General features: G+C 47.9%; 1 long non-coding RNA gene across 1 annotated transcript; it reads right to left on the bottom strand.

Annotated features, from left to right (window-relative positions):
- Positions 1-21,881: 21,881 nt before the first annotated feature.
- LOC138304116 (uncharacterized) lies at positions 21,882-22,789 on the bottom strand. Its single transcript, XR_011205500.1, has 2 exons — positions 22,518-22,789; positions 21,882-22,005 (listed from the first exon to the last, which is right to left on the bottom strand). It is a non-coding gene; the product is annotated as an uncharacterized lncRNA (long non-coding RNA).
- Between the last annotated feature and the right edge of the window lie 3,709 nt (positions 22,790-26,498).

Below are 26,498 nucleotides of genomic sequence, written 5' to 3'. Positions count from 1 at the left end.
ACTTGAGGCCCCCGTCAGGCTAGAGGAGGTCATCTCGGAAATAGCACGATTGGAGGCCTCCAAATCTATGGGACTAGACTGTTTCACTGGCTCCTTCTACAAAACATTCTGTAGCAGGCTGGCACCGATCCTAACCCAACTCTTTAACAATATCACGGGCCCGGGGGAAATGCCACCATCTATGCTGAATGCAGCCATAGTGGTAATCCCGAAGCCTGAGAAGGACCCCACTGAGGGTAGTTCCTACAGACCTATATCATAGCTAAACGTCGACTTCAAGCTGCTTATGGGTATCCTTGCTGCCCGCCTGCACCTGCTGATGCCTGGATTGGTAAATCCCGATCAGGCGGGTTTCATCCTGAACCAACAGTGTGGAGAAAACACCAAGCGGCTATTGCACACATTAGACAAGCCACAGCGAGCAGGACGGAAACTGATGTTGCTCAGTATAGATGCCGAGAACGCGTTTGATCGAGTCCATTGGCTGCATCTCCACACTACTCTCGAACACTTTGGCCTCGTTTCCGGGCCTGGAAAGCGAGTGCCTATAGTCAACCGAGGGCCTCGGTTAGAGTTAACGGGGTGACATCTACTCTCTTCTCGGTGGGTTGCGAGACCCCTCGGGGGTGCCCGCTGCCCCCCCTACTCTTTGCTCTATATATGGAGCCCTTTGCGCAGAGGATGAGGGACAACCCAGAAATCGCAGGGGTTGTATTTGGTGGGGAAGAGTATACCATTGCACTTTACGCAGATGATGTGGTGGTGACACTGGACGACCTGTTAAAGGCCCTTCCGGTCTTCCTGAAAGAGGTGGAGGCTTTCAGGACGGTGTCGGGTTTCTGGGTGAAGCTTTCAAAGTCCCAGGCACTCAGTCTAATGTTCCCAAGGTAGACGGTGAGCGCATTAGCACAGCGCTATCTCTTCCGGTGGCTGGAGGACTCCATTCCATATCTGAGCATCCAGATAGCTAGGACAGTATCAGAATCCGCAACAAAGAACTACCACCTCCTCCTGAGAGGGCAGGGCACTTTTTCTATTTCAGGCACTACCGGACGAGCCTCTTCCCGGTGCCCTACAGGCACTGCAGGACGAAATCAATCGCTTTGTATGGGGAGGACAAGAAACTTAGAATGGCTAGCCTCCTGGCAGGGGAGGCCTGGGAATTCCAGACTGTAGGAGGCTGGCCTGACTTATAGTGGGTACCTGATGGTACTTACCCCTTGTGCCAGGTCCAGTTATCCCTTATTAGTAGTGTTCTAACAGCTTAGGCTGATAGAGGTAGCTATAGCAGAGCAGCTTAGGCTGAACTAGGCGACATGCAAAGCTCCTACTATACCACTTATATCATATAGCACTACATCACAAGAAAACACAATACTCAGAGTTACTAAAAATAAAGGTACTTTATGTTAGTGACAATATGCCAAAAGTATCTCTGAGGATATACTCCCTTAGGAGTTAAGTAAAATATACACACAAACCAAAATCAGGTAAGTAAAAAGTTAGAAAAGTAGTGCAGACACTGTCGAACACAATAGAATGCAATAGGAGACAATAGGCCTAGGGGCAACATAAACCATATACTCCAAAAGTGGAATGCGAACCACGAGTGGATCCCAGGCCTAGTGTAGTGTGTAGAGGGTCGCTGGGAGTGTAAGAAAACACTAAGGGTGTCCAAGCTACCCCACCCCAAGACCCTGAAAACTAGGAGTAAAGTTACCCTACTATCCCAGAAAGACAGTAAAGTCGAGATAGGGGATTCTGCAAAGGCAACAACTGACTGCAAAGCACTGAAGGCGGATTCCTGGACCTGAGGACCTGCAAAGGAAGGGGACCAAGTCCAAGAGTCACGCAAGTGTCCAGGGGGGGCAGGAGCCCACTGAACCCCAGATGTAGGTGCAAAAGGTCTGCCTCCAGGTGGAAGAAGCTGAAGATTCTGCAACAAAGGAAGATGCCAAGAACTTCTCCTTTGCACAGAAAATGCCCCACGGCGTGCTGGAGGAAGCAGAGTTGTTTCCACGCAGAAAGACCTCAAACAAGCTTTGCTAGCTGCAAGGGTCGTGGTTGAAGATAATGGGTGCTGCTTGGGCCCAGGAAGGACCAGGAGGTCGCCCCTTGGAGGAGGAGACAGAGGGGGCGCTCAGCAACGGAGAGAGCCCACGCAGAAGCAGGCACCACCCGCAGAAGCACTTGAACAGGCGTTCAAGAAATCTGAGCACAGCAGTGATCTCAACACAACAAAAGAGGGTCCCACGAAGTCGGTGGTCAACTCAGCGGGTTGAGCAATGCAGGACGGAGTGCTGAGGACCTGGGCTGTGCTGTGCATGAAGGAATCCTTGCAAAAGTGCACAGAAGCCCTAGTAGCTGCAGATCACGCAGTACACAGGATTACTGTCTGGTGTGAGGAGGCAACGACTTACTTCACCAAATTTGGACAGAAGGACCACTGGACTGTTGGTGTCACTTGGATCCAGCTCCTGTGTTCCAGTGACCATGCTCGTCAAGATGAGAGGGGACCCAGAGGACCAGTGATGCATAAGTTGGGTGCCTGCATTAGCAGGGGGAAGAATCCGGCGACCCGCAGGAGATTTCTTCTTGGCTTCCAGTGCAGAGTGAAGGCAGAAAGCCCTCAGAGCATGCACCACCAGGAAACAGTCAAGAAAGCTAGCAGGATTAGGCGCTACAATGTGGCTGGTAGTCGTCTTGCTACTTTGTTGCGGTTTTGCAGGCGTCCTGGAGCAGTCAGCGGTCGATCCTTGGCAGACGTTGAAGAGAGAGATGCAGGGGAACTCTGGTGAGCTCTTGCATTCGTTATCTGAAGAGAAACCCACAGGAGAGACCCTAAATAGCCCTCAGAGGAGGATTGGCTACCTAACCAGGTAAGAGCCTATCAGGAGCGGTCTCTGACATCACCTGCTGGCACTGGCCACTCAGAGGTCTCCATTGTGCCCTCACACCTCTGCATTCAAGATGGCAGAGGTCTGGGACACACTGGAGGAGCTCTGGGCACCACCCCTGGGGTGGTGTTGGACATGGGAGTGGTCACTCCCCCTTCCTTTGTCCAGTTTCGCACCAGAGCAGGGGCTGGGGGATCCCTGAACCGGTGTAGACTGGCTTATGCAAGGAGGGCCCTTCAAAGCATTTCCAGAGGCTGGGGGAGGCTACTCCTCCCCAGCCCTTCACACCTATTTCCAAAGGGAGAGGGTGTAACACCCTCTCTGAGGAAATCCTTTGTTCTGCCTTCCTGGGACTGGGCTACCCAGACCCCAGGAGGGCAGAAACCTGTTTGAGGGTTGGCAGCAGCAGTAGCTGCAGAGAAAACCCCAGAGAGCTAGTTTGGCAGTACCCGGGGTCCATGCTGGAGCCCCGGGGAAGCATGGGATTGGCACCCCAATACCAGATTTGGCTTTGAGGGACAGTTCCATGATCTTAGACATGTTACATGGCCATGTTCAGAGTTACCATTGTGAAGCTACGTGTGGGTATTGACCTACATGTAGTGCACACGTGTAATAGTGTCCCCGCACTCACAAAGTCCGGGGAAATTGCCCTGAATAATGTGGGGGCACCGTGGCTAGTGCCAGGGTGCCCTCACACTTAGTAACTTTGCCCCTAACCTTCACTAAGTGAGGGTTAGACATATAGGTGACTTATAAGTTGCTTATGTGCAGTGTAAAATGGATGTGAAATAACGTGGACGTTATTTCACTCAGGCTGCAGTGGCAGTCCCGTGTAAGAATTGTCTCCCTATGGGTGGCAAAAGAAATGCTGCAGCCCATAGGGATCTCCTAGAACCCCAATACCCTGGGTACCTAGGTACCATATACTAGGGAATTAAAAGGTTGTTCCAGTGTGCCAATCAGAATTGGTAAAGTTAGTCACTAGCCTACAGTGACAATTTTAAAAGCAGAGAGAGCATAAACACTGAGGTTCTGGTTAGCAGAGCCTCAGTAATACAGTTAGGCACCACACAGGGAACACATATAGGCCACAATCTATGAGCACTGGGGTCCTGGCTAGCAGGATCCCAGTGACACAGGCAAAAATAAACTGACACACAAGTAAAAATGGGGGTAACATGCCAGGCAAGATGGTACTTTCCTACACAGACTTTCAGCAATATTACAAGGCTACACAGCAAAGGAACCTGGTGGAATGGTCCACACCAGAATCGGACAAGCTCTGGCTGTTCATGGTCCACGCAGTAACAGGCACTTCCGTGTGGAGGATCCCATTCCTACTGCGCCGCCATTGGCCCTGAGGACTTTATTTGGTGCCTGTCACCAGAGCCACTATGAGGGTGTGGGACCAAACGGCCCGATCACGCATATTAACCTCCTTTCCTTTCCCCCTGACACCTATTGTGGGGAACCCAGATTTCTCTCCGGGCCTGGACTACAGTGCTTACTGTGCCTGGATGGCCCCCACTGCTGCTCCATTGGACCTTTGTTTGATGAGGAAGGAATAATCTCTTTCTAAAACTTTAGAAGGTCCCAGTCTCTCCCAGAAACCGAGAGAATGCGGTACCTCCAGATCCGCCACTGGGTATTGCACCCCTCAATCAGGGAGAAGGCATTTTGTCCCCTAACACAATATGAAAGATGGCTGCTGAACAAGAAGACAAACCCATTGTTTCGGAGCTCCAAGATTTCCTCCAGCGGGCAGGCCAGGTCCCTAAAATCCTGAATCAGGCTCATTGGGAGACAGAACTGGGAAGAACCATGACACCGGGGGACTGGGAGAGTAGTTACTTACTGGTATCTCATCCCGGCCTGCCTCCACCAAATGGACCACTCCTGATCACCTCTTTGCTGCAGGGGGTGCACTGGCCTAGATACTTTGACCTACATCTTATGGGAATGTCCGAGGCTGACCACATACTGGGAGGGAATCCTACCCAACATTGACTTCCACATGAACACCCAACTCCCACGCTTCCCAGCATATATCATACTAGGCCTTCCAAATCTACTGACATTTCCGCTCCAATCCATGTGGGGCCAACAGATCAGTCTCGCACTGGGGGCAGCCCTTCAAAACATAATGTTTCACTGGGGAACACCTCAGACCCTGACGCAGCAGGGATGGCTACAGAAGGTTTGGTCCATCCTGGGGATGGAAAAGCTCACTTTATCCTTTAAGGCACAGGGGGACTCCTGTAGGTAGCTATGGTACCCCTTCTTGTCCTTGCTCTCTGGAGAATAGAGAGAATTCACATGCCCTGGATATCTGCCAATTTTCCGCCTACAAAAAAAGGAGACTCCCTAATGCGCGGACGGGTGGGTAGACTTACTAGAGATCACATTCTTGGTCCTGCAGACGTGACTTTAAGCTAGTGGAACCTAGAGGGGGTGGTGGGGGAGATAAGGGGGTGACGGCTCGTTGCCTGTTTGTTCTTGGGGGGCTGTTGGGTGCTGTGACACCCTTTGAGCTCTGCTATTCTTTTTTTTTTCCTTTTCTTACACTGAAAACCCACGAATAAATGTAAACAATACAATTGTGTCTGTTGTTAATAGCTTGGGTAAATCCTCATGGTTATGGCTGTGACAATGAGGACAGACGTAGACCGGTGATGTTCATTACCCTTAGGATAGTCCTCCTCATCATAGCAGCAAGCGGCTCTTTCCCCACCCTTCGTGGAACACAGTTATATGTGACTTAATTGGTTACAGGAAGTGGTTAGGGGAAGGCACCTTTTACCCTATTGGTGGGCTCTTTTTTAATGGAAATAAAAGAAAGCTTAGGTAGCATTCCCCTTTTGTGAGGCGAGGCAGCCTCATGGTTCATGCCTGTGATGCGGAGGACTATCCTAATGGTAAAAAACATCACTGGTAAGTAATCTATTCATTTTTGGATGTGCCAACCAAGCTATTTGTAAATTAGGTATATGGATAGCACTACTCTATAGCTATTAAAAGACTTCATCCACTTTCATATTTATGACTATTTAACAGGCCCGGGTTTGGCACTGGTGGCGCCCGCTGTGAAAATTGTTTTTTGGTGCCTAATGACCTCCTCCACAGATTCCCTCACTACCACCCTCCAGCAGTGCCCCTCATCGCTCCATAGCCCCTCTACCACATACATTTATTTTGTTTTAAATCACTGGTATGGGTTCACTTTACTAATAATGTATATCTACCCAAAGGAACACTTTTTAAAAAAACATTAGGAGTAGATTATGAAAGACTGGGTAAAAAACATATCACCCTAATATATATTATGCAGCTTGCTTGTAGCGCTTTGATAGCAGTTCAAAAGTTACTGTTCTATATTAGGATTGTAACTTAAGAACTGCTATATCAAAAGGATTTCAGTGACAAAAGCTGTAATCCACTGAGCTAATCACATAAAATACAGTTCCGTGATCTGCATGGCACTCATTCTTTTAAGCAGGCATACTAACCCTCTGCTGTACTTTATGATAAGTCAAAACTGCCTCTAGACAAAACTCCAATCTCTCTAAAGCAGGAGCATTAATCACTAAAGTTATTTTGACATTTTTATTGCTGCCTGAACAGTGCTGGACAACACAGCGCCCCAGAGGTCACTGCTTGGTGCCGCTGCAGCGGTCGCACTGTCCTAAAGCTAGCACTGCTATTTAATCAGACTAGCATGTCGGTTGCATGAGTGGAGGCGCTAAAGATGTATAAGGGTTTTCCTGCGGACGAGTGCTTAGCTTGAAACCCAGTAAATGTTTTTTTACAGGTCCCATCTCTGAACAACTAAATGAAAAAAAAGATTCCCCTTCCTGAATAGCTAGAAAGAAAATATACTTGCATCCATTCACAACAAACTAAGTGGATACCACTGGAATTTTGAAAAAACACAGATCATTGTTGTGTTAGGTCTTATGGAACGTCCCAGCTGGTCCTGCAATTGGAGGGAGGAAAAGTCTGAGGCAGCTGTCAGGTGTAAGCCGAATGGTATGGGCCTTGATGTGACAGAGGAATGAATAAAGAGTATTGGAGGCTATGAGCACATGGTCAGTTTACTTGACCACCAATCTGTGTCGTCTTAATTATTTCAGCGCCTGCTGTCTATGCGACTCTTTAGGAAAGTACCCTCTTTTTGGCATGTTACCCCCCAATTTCTGCCTGATGTCCGTGTGTTTGACTGTGCCACTGGGATCCTGCTAACCAGGACCCCAGTGCTCTCTCTCCTCTCAAATTTGTCACTGCATACTGATAACTCAGTATTTCATCCCAAATTGGCATACTGGTTCCCCCCTTATAAGTCTTTGTATATGGTACTTAGGTACTCAGGGCACTGGGGCTTCAGGGGATCGCTATGGGTTGCAGCCTTGCTTTTGCTGCCCATAGGGAGCCCATGCAAAGGCTTCTGCAGGACAGCCATTGCAGCCTGTGTGAAATGGTGCATGCACCCTTTCTCAGCCATTTTCACTGCACCAAGTCACTTAGAAGTCACCTATATGTCAGGCTTTCCAACCCTGAAGACTGGGTGGAAAGTACCTGTGTGTGAGGGCACCCCTGCACTAGCAGAGGTGCCTCCACGTCCTCCAGGACCATTTTCATAGACTTTGTGAGCACGGGGACACCATTTTACGCGTGCACTGGAGATAGGTCAATACCTATGTCCAGCTGCACAATGGTAGCTCATGCAAGGTGTCTAACACCTGGGAATTGTACCCCAATACTGATTTTAGTATTGGTTGTACAATTCCGTGCACTCGGAGGGCTCCACCGTAGACCCCCAGTGCTGCCATACCAGCCTTCTGAGGTTTTCCAGGCAGCCCCACCTGTTGCCATCTCACAGACAGGTTTCTGCCCTCCTGTTGCTCAAGCAGCTCGAGCCCAGGAAGGAAGAACAAAGCATTTCCTTTGGGAGAGGGGTGTTACAACCTTCCCCTTTGGAATTAGGTGTTACAGCCATTGGAGGGGTAGCCTCCCAGAGACTCTGGAAATGCTTTGAAGGGCACAGATGGTGCCCTCCTTGCATAATCCAGTCTACACCAGTTCAGGGACCCCCAGTCCCTGCTCTGGCGCGAAACTGGACAAAGCAAAGGGCAGTGACCACTCCCCTGTCCGTGCCCAGAGGTCCTCTAGAGTGTCCCTGGGTTTTGCCATCTTTGATTCCAAGGTGGTGGGGCACTCTGGGAGCATCTGAGTGGCCAGTGCCAGCAGGTGATGTCAGAGCCCTCCTCTAATAGGTGCTTACCTGTGTAGCTGACCAATCCCCCTTTCAGGGCTATTTAGGGTCTCTCGTCTGGGTGTTTCCTCTGATTCGGTTTGCAAGATTCCAGCAGGAATCCTCTGCATCCTTTACTTCATCTTCTACAGACAAAACTGTATCTGGACCCTCCATAAACTCTACAAACTGCAACAAAGAAGCCAAGACGACTTGTATCTTCAGCTCCTGCCAGCAACTGCAACTGTTTCTAGGTTGTGCATCCTTAGAGGGTAGCCAATCTTCAGCCTGCACCAGAAGAACGAAGGAATCTCCCTTGAAGAGAAAGAGTAACTTCCCTGCTTCAGCAGGCACCCCTCTGCAGTGATGACTGGTGGCTTGGGTCCTCTCTCCTGATGAAGAGCTTGGATACAGCAACACGGGTGGTGGACTGAAGTGGTCGTGACAGTCCTAAGGTCCAGCTGTCCTACTCTGGTGGATGTAACAGCTTGCCTCCCTACGCAAGACAGTACCCCCGTCCACCGCGTTTTGCAGTTGCCAAGGTTTGTGTGTGACCTTCCACAAAGTTATTTGTGCACAGCACATCTCAGGCCCTCAGCACTCCTTCCTGCGATGCACAGCTTCCTGAATGGTTCTTCGGCAGTGTGGGATCCCTTTGTGTTGTGCTGCGTGGGCCTCCATTTGCACCTTCTTTGTCCCCGTGCTGTGGGACTCCTGTGCACGCTACCTATTCTGAGGTCTCTCTAAGTTGCTGAGAGCCCCTTCTGTCTCCCTCTCCTGGGTAGAGGCCATCAGGTCCCTCCTGGTCCCAGGCAGCGTCATTTTCTGCTAACCGCGTGCTTTGCGTGTGACAAGGCTTGTTGGCGGAATCCAGCAACGCAAACCAGACTGCATTCATCCATCCAGCATGGGACATCATCTGCACCAACCAGGAACTTGCATCCATCTTCTTGGGTGCAGTAGTGACTGTTCTTCACCGGTGGTTCTTCTTTTGCACCTCCATCCGGGTTAGCAGGGGCTCCTGTTCTCCCTGGACTCTTCAGTGCTTCTTGGACTTGGTCCCCTTCTTCCACACGTCTTCAGGTCCAGGAATCTATTGTTGGTGTCTTGCACTCTCTTCTGCTACTTGCATAATCTTCTATCACGTGTTCCATGAAACTTACTTAGATTTACTCCTGCTTTCCTGGGCTCTGGGGTGAGTTCTATTACTTACCTTTGGTGTTTTCTTACACTCCCAGTACCCCTCTACACACTACATTTCCCTAGGTGGGAACCGACTTTCGCATTCCACTATTTTCTTGTATGGTTTGTGTTTCCCCTAGGCCCATTTCTAACTTTTGTGATTTTCACTATTTGCACTAACTGTTTTTTCAGCTGTTACTGTATTCTAGTGTATCTACTGTGTATATTACTTACCTCCTAAGGGAGTATAGTCTCTAAGGCATTTTTGGCATTTATGTCACCAAAACAAAGTACCTTTATTTTTGTAACACGGAGTATTTTCTTTCATGTGTGTAAATACTATGTGACTACAGTGGTATTGCATGAGCTTTGCATGTCTCCTAGATAAGCCTTGGCTGCTCAGCTACAGCTACCCCTAGACAGCCTGGCTTCTAGACACTAACTGCATTTCACTAATAAGAGATAACTGGACCTGGTATAAGGTGTACCCACTACAAACAAGGCCAGCCTCCTACATTGGTGGAGCAGCGGTAGGATAAGTACTTGCAATTGCCTTATCATTCTGTCACTGGTGCATTCCGCAGGAAAGTGTACTCTATACCTAGAACTATACATACTTATACCTAGTACAGGATCTAGTCTCTTACTTTCTTTTCTCAGAGACTAGGGGTTAGGCAGAGTAGGTATTTTCTTTCCTCTCACTCTACTCTATCACTCACTACACTATGTCTACTGCTTCAAAGAATTCAAGGAGCTTAGACGTAGGGAGGAACCCTAACAAGAATTTCCTTTTGATTCTCCTTCTCCAGGATGACCAGGAGCAGTCTGGTAACCAGGAGGAGGAATAGGAGGGAGATTCTAACCCTTTAGAATCAGGAGACCAGCCTGAAGATTCAGGGGAGGGCTCTTCAGAATATCTTCCCCCTAGCAAACCATCTAGTGTAGCTGGTAGTGGGAGGGGTAGTCACTCTTGGAGGGCTCCCTTCATACCTGGAGGTCAGGACACTAGGGTTACTAAGGTTAGGGAAAGATCTACCTCTGCCCACTCACATGTCACCTCAGTTTCAGAGGGGTCCCACACTTCCACGCCAGATGATGATTTGTAGGAAGTTGGCTCTGTATATACTATTTCAAAGTAAGAAATAGTGTGCGCTGAGTCCAAGGGTTCCCCTTAGAGGTAAGATAGTGGCAAAAAGATATCATTCTAATGCTCTATTTTGTGGTAATGTGGTCGAGCAGTAGGCTTATCAGAGGGTAGTGTTAAGCATTTGTTGTACACACACAGGCAATAAATGAGGAGCACACACTCAAAGACTTACTCCAGGCCAATAGGTTTTTATATTGAAAAATATATTTTCTTAGTTTATTTTAAGAACCACAGGTTCAAGATTTACTAGTAATACTTTAAATGTAAGGTACTTCACTTAGATACTTTAGGAACTTTGAATAAAAGCAATATCACATACAGTCTTTGTGAAAATGTCAATAAGCTATTTTTAAAGTGGACACAGTGTAAAAATCAAAAGTTCCTGGGGGAGGTAAGTAAAGGTTAGTTTTGTAGGTAAGTAAAACACTTACAAGTCTCAAAGTTGGGGCAAAGGTAGCCCACCGTTGGGGGGTTCAAGGCAACCCCAAAGTTACCACACTAGCAGCTCAGGGCCGGTCAGGTGCAGAGGTCAAAGAGGTGCCCAAAACACATAGGCTTCAATGGAGAACAGGGGTGCCCCGGTTCCAGTCTGCCAGCAGGTAAGTACCCGCGTCCTTGGGGGGCAGACCAGGGGTGTTTTGTAGGGCACTGGTGGGGACACAAGAAGGCACAGAAAGTACACCCTCAGCGGCATAGGGGCGGCCGGGTGCAATGTGCAAACAGGCGTCGGGTTTTAAATTGAAAACAATGGAGGGACCTGGGGGTCACTTCAACGATGTAGGCAGGCACAGGGGGGACTCCTCGGGCTAGCCACTACCTTGGCTAGGCAAAGGGTCGCCTGGGGGTCGCTCCTGCACTGGAGTTCGGTTCCTTCTGGTCCTGGGGGCTGCGGGTGCAGTGTTGGTTCCAGGTGTCGGGTCCCTTGTTACAGGCAGTCGCGGTCAGGGGGAGCCTCTGGATTCTCTCTGCAGGCGTCGCTGTGAGGGCTCAGGGGGGTCGTCTCTGGTTACTCACGGGCCCGCAGTCATTGGGGAGTCCTCCTTTAGGTGTTGGTTTTCTGCAGGTCGAGCCGGGGGCGTCGGGTGCAGAGTGGAAAGTCTCACGCTTCCGGGGGGAAATGTGCAGTCTTTGAAAGTTGCTTCTTTGTTGCAAAGAAGTACCTGGTTTTGAACAGGGCCGCTGTTCATGGGAGTTTCTTGGTCCTGTAGTCCAGGGCAGTCCTCTGAGGCTTCAGAGGTCACGGGTCCCTGTCTGAAGCGTCGCAGGAGCAGGTTTTCGAAGTTGGAGACAGGCCGGTAGGGCTGGGACCAAATCAGTTGTCGTCTTCCTCCTTCTCTGCAGGCTTGTAGGTCAGCAGTCCTTCTTTCTTCAGTTTGCATGAATCTACTTTCCTAGGTTCTGGGGTGCCCCTAAATAGTGAATTTAGGGGTGTGTTTAGGTCTGGGAGGGCAGTAGCCAGTGGCTAATGTCCTTGAGGGTGGCTACACCCTCTTTGTGCCTCCTCCTTGTGGGGACGGGTGCACATCCCTAATTCTATTGGGGGAATCCTCCAAACTCAAGATGGAGGATTTCTCAAGGCAGGGGTCACCTCAGCTCAGGACACCTGAGGGGCTGTCCTGACTGGTGGGTGACTCCTCCTTGTTTTTCTCATTATCTCCTCCAGCGTTGCTGCCAAAAGTGGGGGCAGTGGCCAGAGAGGGGCCACTAGCTGGGATGCCCTGGGGCGCTGTAACAAAAGGGGTGAGCCTTTGAGGCTCACCGCTAGGTGTTACAGTTCCTACAGTTCCTACAGGGGGAGGTGAGAAGCACCTCCACCCAGTACAGGCTTTGTTCCTGGCCATAGTGACAAAGGCACTCTCCCCATGTGGCCAGCAACATGTCTGGTGTGTGGCAGGCTGGCAGGAACTGGTCAGCCTACACTGGAAGTCGGGTATGTTTCCAGGGGGGCATCTCTAAGATGCCCTCTGGGTGTATTTTTACAATAAATTACACACTGGCATCAGTGTGCATTTATTGTGCTGAGAAGTTTGATACCAAACTTCCCAGTTTTCAGTGAAGCCATTATGGAACTGTGGAGTTCTGTTTGACAAACTCCCAGATCATATACTCTTATGGCTACCCTGCACTTACAATGTCTAAGGTTTTGCTTAGACACTGTAGGGGCATAGTGCTCATGCACATATGCCCTCACCTGTGGTATAGGGCACCCTGCCTTAGGGCTGTAAGGCCTGCTAGAGGGGTGACTTACCTATGCCACAGGCAGTGTGAGGTTGGCATGGCACTCTGAGGGGAGTGCCATGTCGACTTAGTCATTTTCTCACCACCAGCACACACAAGCTATGAGGCAGTGTGCATGTGCTGAGTGAGGGGTCCCCAGGGTGGCATAAGACATGCTGCAGCCCTTAGAGACCTTCCCTGGCATCAGGGCCCTTGGTACCAGGGGTACCAGTTACAAGGGACTTACCTGAGTGCCAGGGTTGTGCCAATTGTGGAGACAAAAGTACAGTTTAGGGAAAGAACACTAGTGCTGGGGCCTGGTTGGCAGGGTCCCAGCACACTTTCAAATTATCACTTAGCATCAGCAAAGGCAAAAAGTCAGGGGGTAACCATGCCAAGGAGGCATTTCCTTACAACAGAGCCCTAGATAGGGAGGCTTTAGCTGTGGAGAGAGAGAGGCAGAGGTTGGGGCTAATTCCCCATGGTGGCAGCAGCAGCAGTTTCAGGAATTATGGTGTTAGGGAAAATACTTTTGATTCCAGAAACCTGCACAAAATTGTTCCCCCTTACAAGGAGGGAGACGACATCTACAAGTGGTTTTCTGCACTTGAGAGGGGTTATATGTCGGTACAATGGATGCTCCAACCACGCATGCCTTAACAACAAGGTCGGAACAACGACCTCATTGTTACCACTAAGCCTTTACCACGAATGCCTTAACAACGATTTTTCATTGTAAAGGCATTCCTGGTAAAGGCATTAGTGAACAGCATGTATGGTTCCAGCATGCGTCCTCCCCTGGCCCCCCCACCTCTAAAAATTACCAGGATCTCCCCCACCCCCAAAATTACCCCAACCCCCTCCCCTAAAACCTAAAGCACCCGCACCCCAAAGCCCCACTCCTAAAACCTAAACCCTGACCCCCACTCCCCTGCCCCTAAACCTTAATCACCCCGAGTCCCCCACCCCACCCCCAAAAACTAAAAATACCCCTGACCCAACCCCACCCCCAAAATTACTGCAACCCCTCACTCCAACCCCCCTAAAACCTAAAGCACCCCAACCCCCCACCCCACCCCTAAAACCTAAACCCTGACCCCCTCCCCGCCCTTAAACCTTAATCACCCCGAGCCCCCACCCCCAAAAACTAAAAACACCCCGACCCCCACCCCCTAAAAAACTAAAAATACCCGACCGCCCCACCCTTAAAACAGCCCCAGTCCCAGCCCAACTTACCTTCTCCTTGATCGCGTCGTCCTCCTCAGCCGACTCCCTTCTTCTGTGCCTTAACCACGCATGTACATGGTTTAGCACATGCGTGGTTAAGGCCCTGAACAAGGAAGTCGTGGAAAACGAAAGCGTTGTTCCGCTTTCGTTTTCCCACAACTTTGTTGTTCAGGACTCATTGTTCGGGATGCTTCCCCTTGAGAGGGCCTGTAAAGTACAGAGGGTCCCTTATGGACAGTGGGCTGCTATTCTCTAGTTGTCCTTTTCTGGCAAGGGGAGGGATAGACTTCTCACTGTCAGGGAGTATAGTCTCTAAAAAATGGTTTCAGGTTGAGGCCTACAGGGACACAGGTCCCAGTGTCACTGTGGTGATGGAAAAACTGGTAGCCCCTCAGCAACACCTACTTGGTCATCAGTACCAAGTGACCGACACCCATAATAACACTGTTAGCCTCCCCATGGCTGTTGTGAATCTCAACTGTTGGGGAGGGGGGGGGTTACTGGTCCAACAAAAGTTGTGGTATCCACTGACCCACCTGTAGAAGGTCTACTGGGCAATGACTTGGAGACTTTAGTTTGGGCTGAAATGGAATTGAGGCGCATGCAGCAGTGGTGGGCATTCCTGGGCACATCTTTGCTCTCACAAGGGTTCAGGTCAAGAAGCAAAGAGGACAGGGAAACGTTGATGCTGGAACAATGAACCAACTGCTCCCAAAAAATAGGGGTAGAAAGGGTAAACCCTTATTCGCTATCCCTCCCTCCACTGAAGATTCCCCTTTTTATGAACAGGAGTCAACTCCCTGTGCAGAACCTACACCAGAGGAGCTCCAGGCTGATACAGCTGAAGTTTTGGGTGCAGGGGGGGCTGCCGGGGAGGATTTGAGCGTGGCACAGCAGACCTATCCCACACTAGAGGGTTTGAGACAGCAAGCTGTCGAACGAGAAGCAGGGGATGTCAGTGTCTCTCACAAAGTGTAAAGGGGAAATAATCTCCTTTATACAGAGGCAAGGGACCCAAAACCTGGTGCTACTAGGAGGCTGGTCATTCCCTTGCAGTATAGGGAGTTTCCTCTCACACTGGCACATGACTTTCCCCTTGCTGGACATTTGGGGCAAAGCAAGACCTGGGACAGACTAGTCCCTCACTTTCACTGGCCTCATATGTCTGAAGACACAAGAGTTCTGTCACTCTTGTGTCACTTGCCAAGCCAGTGGTAAGACTGGTGGCACATCAACGGCCCCCTGGATCCCACTGCCTATGGTTGGGGGGTGCCCTTTGAAAGGGTAGGGGTTGACAGTTGCCCCCCTTGACCCTCCTGCTGCTTCTGGCAATAGGTGCACCTTGGTAGTAGTGGACCATGCGACTGGATATCAAGAAGCAATTCCTCTGAGGACCACTACAGCTCCTGCAGTGGCAAAGGCCGTCCTAGGAATATTTTCCAGGGTGGGCTTTCCAAAAGAGGTAGTATCAGACAGGGGTAGTAACTTCATGTCTGCATACTTGAAAACAATGTGGAAAGAGTGTGGTGTAACTTATAAATTCACCACACCTTACCATCCCCAGACAAATGGGTTGGTTGAGAGATTTAATGAAACTCTCAAAGGTATGATTATGGGAGTATCTGAAAAGCTCAGAAGGAGATGGGATGTACTATTTCCATGCCTCCTTTTTGCCTACAGGGAGGTATCGCAGAAGGGAGTGGGCTACAGCCTATTTGAACTTCTTTTGGTCACCCTGTTAGGGTGACATTAGCCCTTGTGAAGGAGGGGTGGGAGCAACCCTTAAAGGCCCCCAAACAGGATATAGTGGACTGTGTACTTGGCCTAAGATCTAGAATGGTGGAGTACATGAAAAAGGCCACCAAAAACCTTCAGGCAAGCCAAGAGTTGCAAAACTAATGGCATGACCAGAAGGCTGTCCTGACTGAGTACCACCCAGGACTGAAGGTGTGGGTATTAGAGCCTGTGGCACCCAGAGCACTCCAGGACAAATGGAGTGGCCCACATCTGATAGTGGAGAAAAAGGGTGAGGTCAGTTATTTGGTCGACCTAGGCACTCCCAGAAGTCATCTAAGAGTGCTTCATGTGAACCTCCTGAAACCCTACTATGATAGGGCTGACTTAACCCTACTCATGGCCACTGATGAGGGACAGGAAGAAGAGAGTGACCCTTTCCCTGATCTCTTCTCCAACACTGCAGCTGATGTTACCTGTGTAGCTCACCAATCCCCCTTTCAGGGCTATTTAGGGTCTCTCTCTCCTGGGTGTTTCCACAGATTTGGATTGCAAGACTACAGCAGGAATCCTCTGCATCCTTTACTTCTTTTTCTACAGATGAAACTGCATCTGGACCCTCTAGGAACTCTACCAACTGAAACAAAGAAGCCAAGACGACTTCTGCAACATTGTATCTTCAGCCCCTGCCAGCAACTGCAACTGTTTCTAGGTTGTGCATCCTCAGCGGGGAGCTAGTCTTTAGCCTGCACCAGAAGAACAGAGGAATCTCCCTTGAAGTGAAGGAGTCACTTCCGTGCTTCAGCAGGCACCCATCTGCAGCGTGTGACGGGCCGGACTGGGCTGACCCGCACAATGTGCCTGCTTGTGCTGGCGCTTCCCCTGTTGGCCTGGATGGGCCTACCCATTCCACCAATCATGTCGTCCGGTGTCCGCACCCGCGGGAACCTGGGCGTTTAAATGGCCAGCCATAGCTTCCTGGGGGGAGGGCGATCGAGAGGAGTTCCAGAAAGGAAGATGACTGAGGAGATGACAGAGAAGGACGAAAGAACACCCACAGACTTGTCCGGAGGATCCAGGGGCTGTACGGAGCCGTCCGCTCCGTTCGAGTGCGGAAAGAAGGAGAAGATCAGGAAGCCGGCAGTCCCAATCGGGAACGAAGAAAGCAGGCTCCGGGGAGCAGGACGCGAGTACCCGCCACGCTTCAGGAGAAGCGTGGCAGAATCAGGTGCGTGGGAGTATCCTGAACAGGGTTAGGGAGGACAGGAGGGGGTGATCACAAAGGGTGGAGGGCACATCTTATTAAAGAAAACACGAGGGAGGGCGAGCAGGCTGAAACGGGAAAGGCAAAAAAGGAAAAGATTGAAGAATACCAAAGATTGTCAGTGAACCGAAAGAAATAAGGAAGCTGCACTGCACGCAGAAACAGTATAACGAAGGACCGAGGGAGAGAAAACAAGAGACAAGGGACAGAAAAGAGACCAGAAAAGCAACCCCGAAGAGAATAGGGGAAAGAAAGACAGTGGTTAGCAGACAATGGGTAAAAGAGGGGTAAAACAAGAGTGAACCCAAAAAAAGACCAGGAAGTAACAAGAAGAGAAAGGGAAAGACAGAGGCAGGAAGATAGAGATAAGAAACACAAATCACTTACCACAATTATTCTTCTTCTTCCCACATGTGCTTCCCGAGAGTCTTAGAGGTGTAAAAGAGAAGGAGAAGAGACCATAAGTCCCTGCCTGGAGTAAAGACACGGAGAGTGAAAGCAACACAAGACATCCATCTATTATCAGAGACTGCTATATTCAACCAATAAAATACCACTTACCTCTACATCCAACGAGCACTGTGTGATTACTAGCGCCAATCCTGCAACGCAGCGACAACCGCTGCCGTTGTTCCCCTCTCCTGGTGAAGTGGTTGGATCCAGCAATACAGGTGGTGGACTGAAGTGGTCTAGATGGTCCAGCTGTCCAACTTTGGTGGAGGTAAGAGCTTTCCTCCCCACGCAAGACAGTACCCCTGTGCACAGCGTGTTTCGCAGTTGCCAAGGCTTGTGTGCAACCTTCCACAAAGTTCTTCGTGCACCGCACAGCTCAAGCCCCCAGCACTCCTTCCTGCGACGCACAGCTTCCTGAGTTGTTCTATGGCGGCGCGAGATCCCTTTGTGTCGTGCTGCGTGGGCCTCCATTTGCACCTTCTTTATCCCCGTGCTGTGGGACTCCTGTGCGTGCTGCCTGGTCCTCTGAGGGCTCTCTGAGATGCTGAGAGCCCCCTTTGCCTCCCCCTCCTGGGTAGAGGCCACCAGGTCCCTCCTAGTCCCGGGCAGCACCATGTTCCACTAACTGCCTGCTTTGTGTCTGCCAAGGCTTGTTGGCGGAATCCAGTGATGCAAATCAGACTGCAATCATCCATCTGTCTTGGGACATGACCTGCATCCATCTTCTTGGGTGCAGTACTGACTGTAGGAGGCTGTCCTGGTTTGTAGTGGGTACCTTGGGTACTTACACCTTATACCAGGTCCAGTTATCCCTTATTAGTGGAATGAAGTAGTGTTCTAGCAGCTTAGGCTGATAGAGGTAGCTGTAGCAGAGCAGCTTAGTCTGAACTAGGAGACATGCAAAGCTCCTGCAATACCACTTACAGTTACACAGTATTTATACACAAGTAAAGACAATACTCAGTGTTACCAAAAAATAAAGGTATTTATTTGGGTGACACAGTACCAAAATTATCTTAGAGACAAGACTCCTTCTGGAGGTAAGTATTATACACAATATATACACTAGACACCAAAATTAGGCAAGTAAATAGCCATAGAACAATGCAAACAATAGGAAATCCTATAGATTGCAATGGGAGAAAATAGTTCTAGGGGTAACACAAACCATATACTAAGAAAGTGGAATGCGAATCACAAATTCCCCCCTAGACAAGTTGACTACTAGGTCCTGGGGGTCTGATTCTTGCCCTGACTTTTGGGAACCATTTGGGGTTCTTCTCTATCTCGTGTGGCTGAACGCCAGGACCTAGTAGTCAACTTGTCTTCTAGACAACTCTCTACTGCAGAGCTTGATGTGTTGAACAAAGGTTTGGGTTTTATTCCCACCCCACAGGAAGATTTCTTTAATTTAAACTGTGAGCTCTCGCAATTCTTTAGAAAGATTCGACTACACTTCTTTTTTGAGGATAGATCTCTTGGTAGTCAAGAGGACTCTGGCTTGAGAAAGCCATCAACCTTCCCTCCTCCGACGTCGGCTATGCCATGTGAGCTACTTGCTTTTGAGAAGGCAGTTCTATCAGATGTAAAGAAACAACTAAAATGTTCATTTAAAAACATTTGTTCACATGAAAAGGCAGCCCTAAATTTGCTGACTACTGGTCCCAATACCACCATCAAGCCAGCAGATAAAGGCGGAGCCATAGTGATTCTTGATACCCAGACATATAGACATGAATGTCTACGCCTCTTAAATTATTATAATTACTATGCATCGATCTCTCTGGATCCCACTGAAAATGTACAGTTCAGGATACGATCCATGATTAATGAAGCATTGGCGAATGCTTGGATCGCTCAGAAGGAGGCAGAGTTTTTGGACACTTGTAACCCACGTGTTCCATACTTTTATTGCCTACCTAAAATTCATAAAAACATTCAACCACCATCCGGGCGACCAATTGTGTCAGGGATTGGTTCAGTCTTAGAACCTTTGTCAATCATTTGTGACATTTTTTTTTTACAGCCCCTAGTGAAGGAGACCCCAACTTTCCTAAAAGACGCAACTGTAGTCTTGAACCACATCGAACAGATCAGTGCTTCTGAACAAATCCATGCTTTGATCAGCTTGGACGTTGAGTCTCTGTATATCAATAGTCCGCAGGATGCTAACCTGCAGGTCATTGAGGACCTATTGACTAACAGGACTCCATCATGTACAACCCCAACTTCATTCATTATGCAATGTGCATCATTGGCTTTGACTGAAAATTATTTCAAATTTGAAGACCAATTATATCATCAAATACGTTGTACTTCGATGGGAAGCACCTTTGCTCCCAGCCTGGCCTGTCTCTATATGTTTCATTTTGAGGAATTGTTTATACTCAATGATTCCAATCCATTTAAGGATAATATCAAACTGTGGCGCCGATACATTGATGATATTCTTACCATCTGGCACGGCCCGAACCAATTGGTGGATGAGTTTACCACCAGGGTCAACGGTCTTGATCCCTTTCTCAAGTTCACCTCTACAATATCCTCTACACAGCTACCAACCCTTGACCTACTAATAACTATCCGTAATGGCAAGCTGGAGACAAGTACCCATCACAAGCTAACCGACCGCAGTAATTTGCTTCTATATGCAATCCATCACCCAAAATCATTACGAGATAATTTACCTTTCGGACAGTTCTTAAGACTTCACCGCAATTGCAGCGAGATGTCGAGTTTTGCGACTCAGACAGATGATCTATCTCGAAAATTAATTGATTGACATTATAATTTACAGATAATCAACTCTGCCCGTAAATGTGCCCGTAATAATCACAGAGAGGCACTCTTGACCCCGACACACAACCACTCAGACCATTGATTGACATGTGTCTCGACATATACCCCTTTGTCCAATACAGTTAAGAAATTGATTAATAAACGGTGGCACCTCCTGGTGAGCGGTGGAGAAGATATTCCAAAACCTCTTTTTGCTTTCAAACGAACTAAAAATATAAAAGATCTGGTAGTCCACACTCGCCCCAGAATGAATGTTCCACAGCCTATACAAACTACTCTATGGCAACTTCCACCAGTTAAAGGGCACCACCCATGTGGGAATTGCAATGTATGCCCACTGACTTCTTGGACTGAGTCCCTAGACTTACAACTGATTGGGCCTCTTAAAACGCACTAACTGTAATACTAGTGATTGTGTACATATGATCACATGTCTGTGTCAGCTATGCTATGTGGGGATGACAACACAACCGGTTAAGATAAGAATTAAAGAACACTGCAGTAACATCAGATGTGAAAGAATGACAATGAAACTGAGTGTTCATTTTTGCGAGTCTAAACATACTCCTGATGAATTTTACGCTGGGTAATTTTGGAATCTGTTAACTTCCAGACCAACAGCTCACAAAGATAATTTGAGAGGGAACAACACTGGGTCCTGAAATTAGGGACCCACATCAATGGGTTGAATGATGACATTCCGTTCATGAGCTTATTTACTGGCTCATGACTATATTAATTTAACAACTCCCACCTTAACTTTGCTCTTACATTAACAGTTAAAAATGACTGGTTTTGGACCTTTCATAGTTCAATATATACTTGACACCTTACCTTCTAAATTTCAATTTTTTAAGGCCATCCCTCAAGGTATGTGGACTATTCACATGACTTTATTTCCACTTTGGAGGATTTAAGGACACAACACAGAGTTGATGCATTTGCATAATTTATTATATTAATGCCAACTATCTTCTTTTTTTTTTAAAACATGCCCTTCCATTATATAGTAGATATCCTTGGCAGTAGGATGTTATTATTATCTTCTTCTGTACTCATATCCTGACCAACTTAACACGCTTTCCTTTGTTTTCTGTTAGAAGTGGCATGAATTAGACCAAGCCCCTATTTGCAATACCATCCGTTATTTCCAAATTGTCGCTAACAATTTAAAGCGTAATAAATCACCTCTTACCTGTAACATGCAACGCTTTGTTTCTTTGCTAGTGCATTTGCCTTTCAAATGCGCAACTTTGTCTCTCCTCAATAGAGAGGGGCGTGACCTTCATTAGGCCACCATTAGTTACCCCTAGCAACATTACAGCATTTGGATTCTTCCTGCCGTACGTACGGACCTTTAACCTGACGACGCTGTTCTCCTGCGTTCACTTTCGGGAGGACGGCCGCCGGGTAAGTCCTCGGCGCAGGACCATGTCAAACTAGTGAGTCCTTTATCAATGACCGTACCACTGTTATCGCTGTTTTCTTTTATCCGCATGTAGGGTCTCAGATAATGGCTGCTCTTGGATTGGATATTTGGTAAATAGACACTTACAGCGTCTTTCTTGCCTTTACGATGATTCTGTTACCCAGACACGATCAAAAACGCTGGCAAATCGGACATTTCCTTTTTGCTATTATTTGGCCTACTAGCACTACGGAGATACTCATTGTGACCGGGTAGGTCAATGACGATACAAAGAGAGTGGCTATTTGTGAAGGCAGTTGTAATTTATTTAAGTTTTAGGAGTATTTGTAGTAACATAAGAGTGTCCTTCGAGTGTTGATTCCTCTTCAGGATTCTGCAACTAGGCTTTCACCTCTTCTGGGGTCTCTTCTCGTACAGGGCTCCCAGGAAGCGCATGTAGGGAAAAAAACAAGATAGGATAGAGGTAAGTCTTTTTGTCTCTCTCTGGTTCTTTCCTTCCCTACTCTGTTCTTTTCTTATTCTCTCTCTCTCTAGAAGAAGTTGCTCTCTCTCTCTCTCTCATTTCCTTTTTCTCTTCTTTTCGGTTGCTTTTCCTTCACTATCCCCTTTCTCCAGTTGTTTTGGCTTTTCTATCTTGGTGTTTTTTTCTCTGGTTTACTGTCCTTTTTCTAATGTATTCTTTTGTCTGTCTCTTCTTTCTTCGTCATATCTCTCTGTCTTTGCCTTTTTTCTTCTGCACTGTCCTGTCTCTTTCTCGTTTTTCTGGGCCGTATTTCTATATTCTGCCCCTGCCCTTGAGCTTCTCACTCTGGGATCGTATGTGGCCCCTCTCTCTTCTTTTGTTTTGCAGTATTGCCGTCCCGCTCCTATCCCTTGCAGCCTCCCCCCTCCCCCTCGTAACCGGTTCCGGGACGCACCTTCTCCTGAAGCGTGGCAGCTATCCTCGCGTTGCGCCTCCTGGTCGGCCGCTGTTTCCGCCCCGTTTCTCCTCCTGGATTTCGCCTTTTTACTTCGTCCGGACCTCCTGCGCCGCTCCTCAGGATTTCCTTGCCGCTGCGCGCCTCTTCTTTGAAATTCGCCGTTTTTATGGCGTTTTCCGGGTTTCCGCAGCATTCTCCCGGCTCCTTCTTTTGAAGCCGGAAGTTCTTCGGGATTCGCTGGTCTCGGGAACACAACCGGGTTACTCCCCGCAGCATCAGCACCAGTCAACATACTGGACGAGCCACATCGCGCCGGCCCGTCACACTCATATTCTTAATATAGATAATAGATTTTTAGCGCGCCCGTTCTATTTTTAGCAAGTGCTTGTGTCGGGTTGTCATATTGGACATTCTTTGTGGAGACCTTATTAATAACTTTTTTTTTAAAAAAAGGTGTTTTTGCCTATCTGTCTTAACATCATAACTTAATGGGTCATTAGAAGAGTGCACCATGGAGCATTCTTGTTATTTCTAGAAGTGAGCTAATTCTTTACCTCATACCTGATAGAGCATTAAAGTACTATGCTCAACTTACTGTTTACATATTATTGATGTTCAATGAATTGTACATACCAGTCCTGTTGACTTAATCTGTTTTTGTGACTCACACAGAGTGACGTCCATTAGGCCGCTCTGTCTCATGAACCTGATCTCTAATATGGGAGGGTAAGCAACTACTGCACCTTGCTTTGTTTCACTCTTTTTGCATGGTAGCATGTGACACTGTTTGTGTTATCACACTAAATGGGTGATTGAGAAGTACAATATGTTTTGTGTAACTACATCTTCTACCTTATTTCTCTTGCAGGTTCACCTACCTTTGCTATAGTTAGTATAGCACTCTATGTAAGTAATTTCTTTTCCAAGAACCTGATTGGGGACACTTTGTAGTGTACGAGTTCTTCATTGTTTTCTTCTTTTGTTTGGTCCTGACGAAGCACCATTTGATCTGTAGAGACATCTGGGGCGCGAAACATGTTGACCATATAGATGAGCTAAATTGGACACTGCCCACATTAGCTTTATTTTCTTTTTGGTGAGTGGTGGAACCTACTTTTCTTCTTCACTTCTGTGTGTTTTTAATATTGATCATGGGGTCTCCTTGTCAATTAAAATTGATTGTTCGGAGACTCTTGAGACAATTTTAACTTTTTCTTTCTCTCCTGCTCTATCTTAAGGTGAGGTCTAAATTTATTCCCACCCCCTGTCATGGCACACATTTCTGACTAAGTATTCCGGCAAAGTGCTGCCTTGTGTGGCCCGTCAGATGTTGCAGCGCCGGTCTGACTAGGAATGGACCCTATGGTGAAGCATGACATCCAACGGATGTGTGAGGTTTCTCGCTCCTAAAATTAAAATAATTTTTGGCTTGAACCGGTGCCTGGATTGTTGTACTTCTTTTTTTTTTTCTCAGGTACAGTGTACCTTTTTAAACATTTACGAGACCCTAAATAGCCTTGAGAGGGGGATTGGCTACCTTATAAGATAAGAACCTATCAGGAGGGGTCTCTGACGTCACCTGCTGGCACTGGCCACTCAGAGCCCTCCAGAGTCCCCCCACACCTTGCAAAGCAAGATGGCTGAAGTCTGGGACACACTGGAGGAGCTCTGGGCACCACCTCTAGGGTGGTGATGGACAGGGGAGTGGTCAATTCCCTTTCCTTTGTCCAGTTTCGCGTCAGAGCAGGGGACAAGGGGTCCCTGAACCGGTGTAGACTGGCTTATGCAAGGAGGGCACCATCTGTGCCTTTCAAAGCATTTCCAGAGGCTGGAGGAGGCTACCCCTCCCCAGCCTGTAACACCTATTTCCAAAGGGAGAGGGTGTAACACCCTGTTCTCAGAGGAAATGCTTTGTTCTGCCTTCCTGGTACTGGGCTGCCCAGACCCCAGGAGGGCAGAAACCTGTCTGTGAGGTGGCAGCAGCTGTAGCTGCAGTGCAAGCCTCAGCAAGCTGGTTTGGCAGTACTGGGGGTCCATGGTAGAGCCCCCAGGATGCATGGAACTGGCTCCCCAGTACCAGATTTGGAATGGGGGGACAATGCCATGATCTTAGACGTGTTACATGGCCATATTCGGAGTTACCATTGTGAAGCTACATATAGGTATTGACCTATATGTAGTGCACACGTGTAACGGTGTCACCGCACTCACAAAGTCCAGGGAAATGGCCCTGAACTATGTGGGGGCACCTTTGCTAGTGCGAGGGTGCCCTCACACTTAGTAACTTTGCATCTAACCTTCAGCAAGCAAAGGTTAGACACATAGGTGACTTAAAAGTTTCTTAAGTGCAGTGAAAATGCCTGTGAAATAACGTGCATTATTTCACGCAGGCTGCAATGGCAGGCCTTTGCAAGGGTTTGTCTGAGCTACCTATGGGTGCCAAAATAAATGCTACAGCCCATATGGATCTCCTGGAACTCCAATGCCCAGGGTACCTAGGTACCATATCCTAGGGACTTATAAGGGTGGTTCAGTGTGCCAATTGAAATTGGAAAATGGAGTCACTAGCCTACAGTGACAAATCTAAAAGAAGAGAGAGCATAAGCACTGAGGTTCTGATTAGCAGAGCCTCAGTGACACAGTTAAGCACTACACGTACACACACACATTAGGCCATAAACTATGAGCACTGGGGTCCTGACCAGCAGGATCCCAGTGAGATAGGCAAAAAACATCCTGACATACAGGTAAAATTGGGGGTAACATGCCAAGGAAGATGGTACTTTCCTACACTGACTGTTCTTCTCTACCAGTGGTTCTTCTTTTGCACCTTCATCCGGGTTAGCAGGGGCTCCTGTTCTCCCTGGACTCTGCAGTGCTTCTTGTACTTGGTCCCCTTTTTCCACAGGTCTTCAGGTCCAGAAATCCATCGTTGGTGTCTTGCAGGCTGGTTCTTGCATAATCTTCTGTCATGTGTTCTTGTGTGTTATAGGAAACTTACTTTGATTTACTCCTGCTTTCCGGGGCTCTGGGGTGGGTTCTATTACTAACCTTTGGTGTTTTCTTACACTCCCAAAGCCCCTCTACACACTACACTTGGCTAGGTGGGAAACCAACTTTCGCTTTCCACTATTTTAGTATATGGTTTGTGTTTCCCCTAGGCCCACTTATAACTATTGTGATTTTCACTATTTGCACTGTTTTTAACAGTTTTTACACCTATCATTGCATTCTAGTGTATATACTGTGTATATTAATTACCTCCTAAGGGAGTATAGTCTTTAAGGTATTTTTGGCATTTGTTTCACCAAAATAAAGTACCTTTATTTTTGTGACACTGTGTGACTACAGTGGTATTGCATGAGCTTTGCATGTCTCCTAGATAAGCCTTGGCTGCTCAGTTACAGCAACCCCTAGACAGCCTGGCTTTTAGACACTGACTACATTTCACTAATAAAGGATAACTAGACATGGTATAACGTGTAAGTACCTTTGGTACCCACTACAAACCAGGCCAACTTCCTACAGACTCCGTTCCGGGCCAAGTGTAAACAACATAACAAATTGGCGACAATCAGAAGGTTCGTCCATGCCCATGTTCTTGATTGTGCAACGTGGCTCCTGCATCCTGCACTGTCTGCCAAGGGTGCTGGCAGCATATGGTGCTTCATCGCTGCTGGCGGCAGAGGGCGTTCATGTCTGCTCTCCAGCCTTGCCGCACACCACGGACTGCAGCTGCTTGTGTTGATTGAAGGGGCTTCATTGACTGTTTTTGTTTAGCAAAAAAAGAGAAATATCACTCTCCCTAGATCTTTTGTACAGTTAGTTCAGTCCAATGATGGACTGACAATGAAATACGACTATCTTTAATGGTGATCAAATATTCTCAATAGCAAAATAATTCAAAAAAAGTAAAAACCTATTTTTAATCATTAATCATCAAAACCCCCTTCCCCAAAACCGATACAAAAAACAAAC

This window comes from Pleurodeles waltl, chromosome 7, assembly GCF_031143425.1.
Source record: "Pleurodeles waltl isolate 20211129_DDA chromosome 7, aPleWal1.hap1.20221129, whole genome shotgun sequence".
In the NCBI taxonomy this organism is placed as follows: domain Eukaryota; kingdom Metazoa; phylum Chordata; class Amphibia; order Caudata; family Salamandridae; genus Pleurodeles; species Pleurodeles waltl.
The sequence above is the reverse complement of the archived record's forward strand: the minus strand, read 5'-3'. Positions and strand labels throughout refer to the sequence as shown.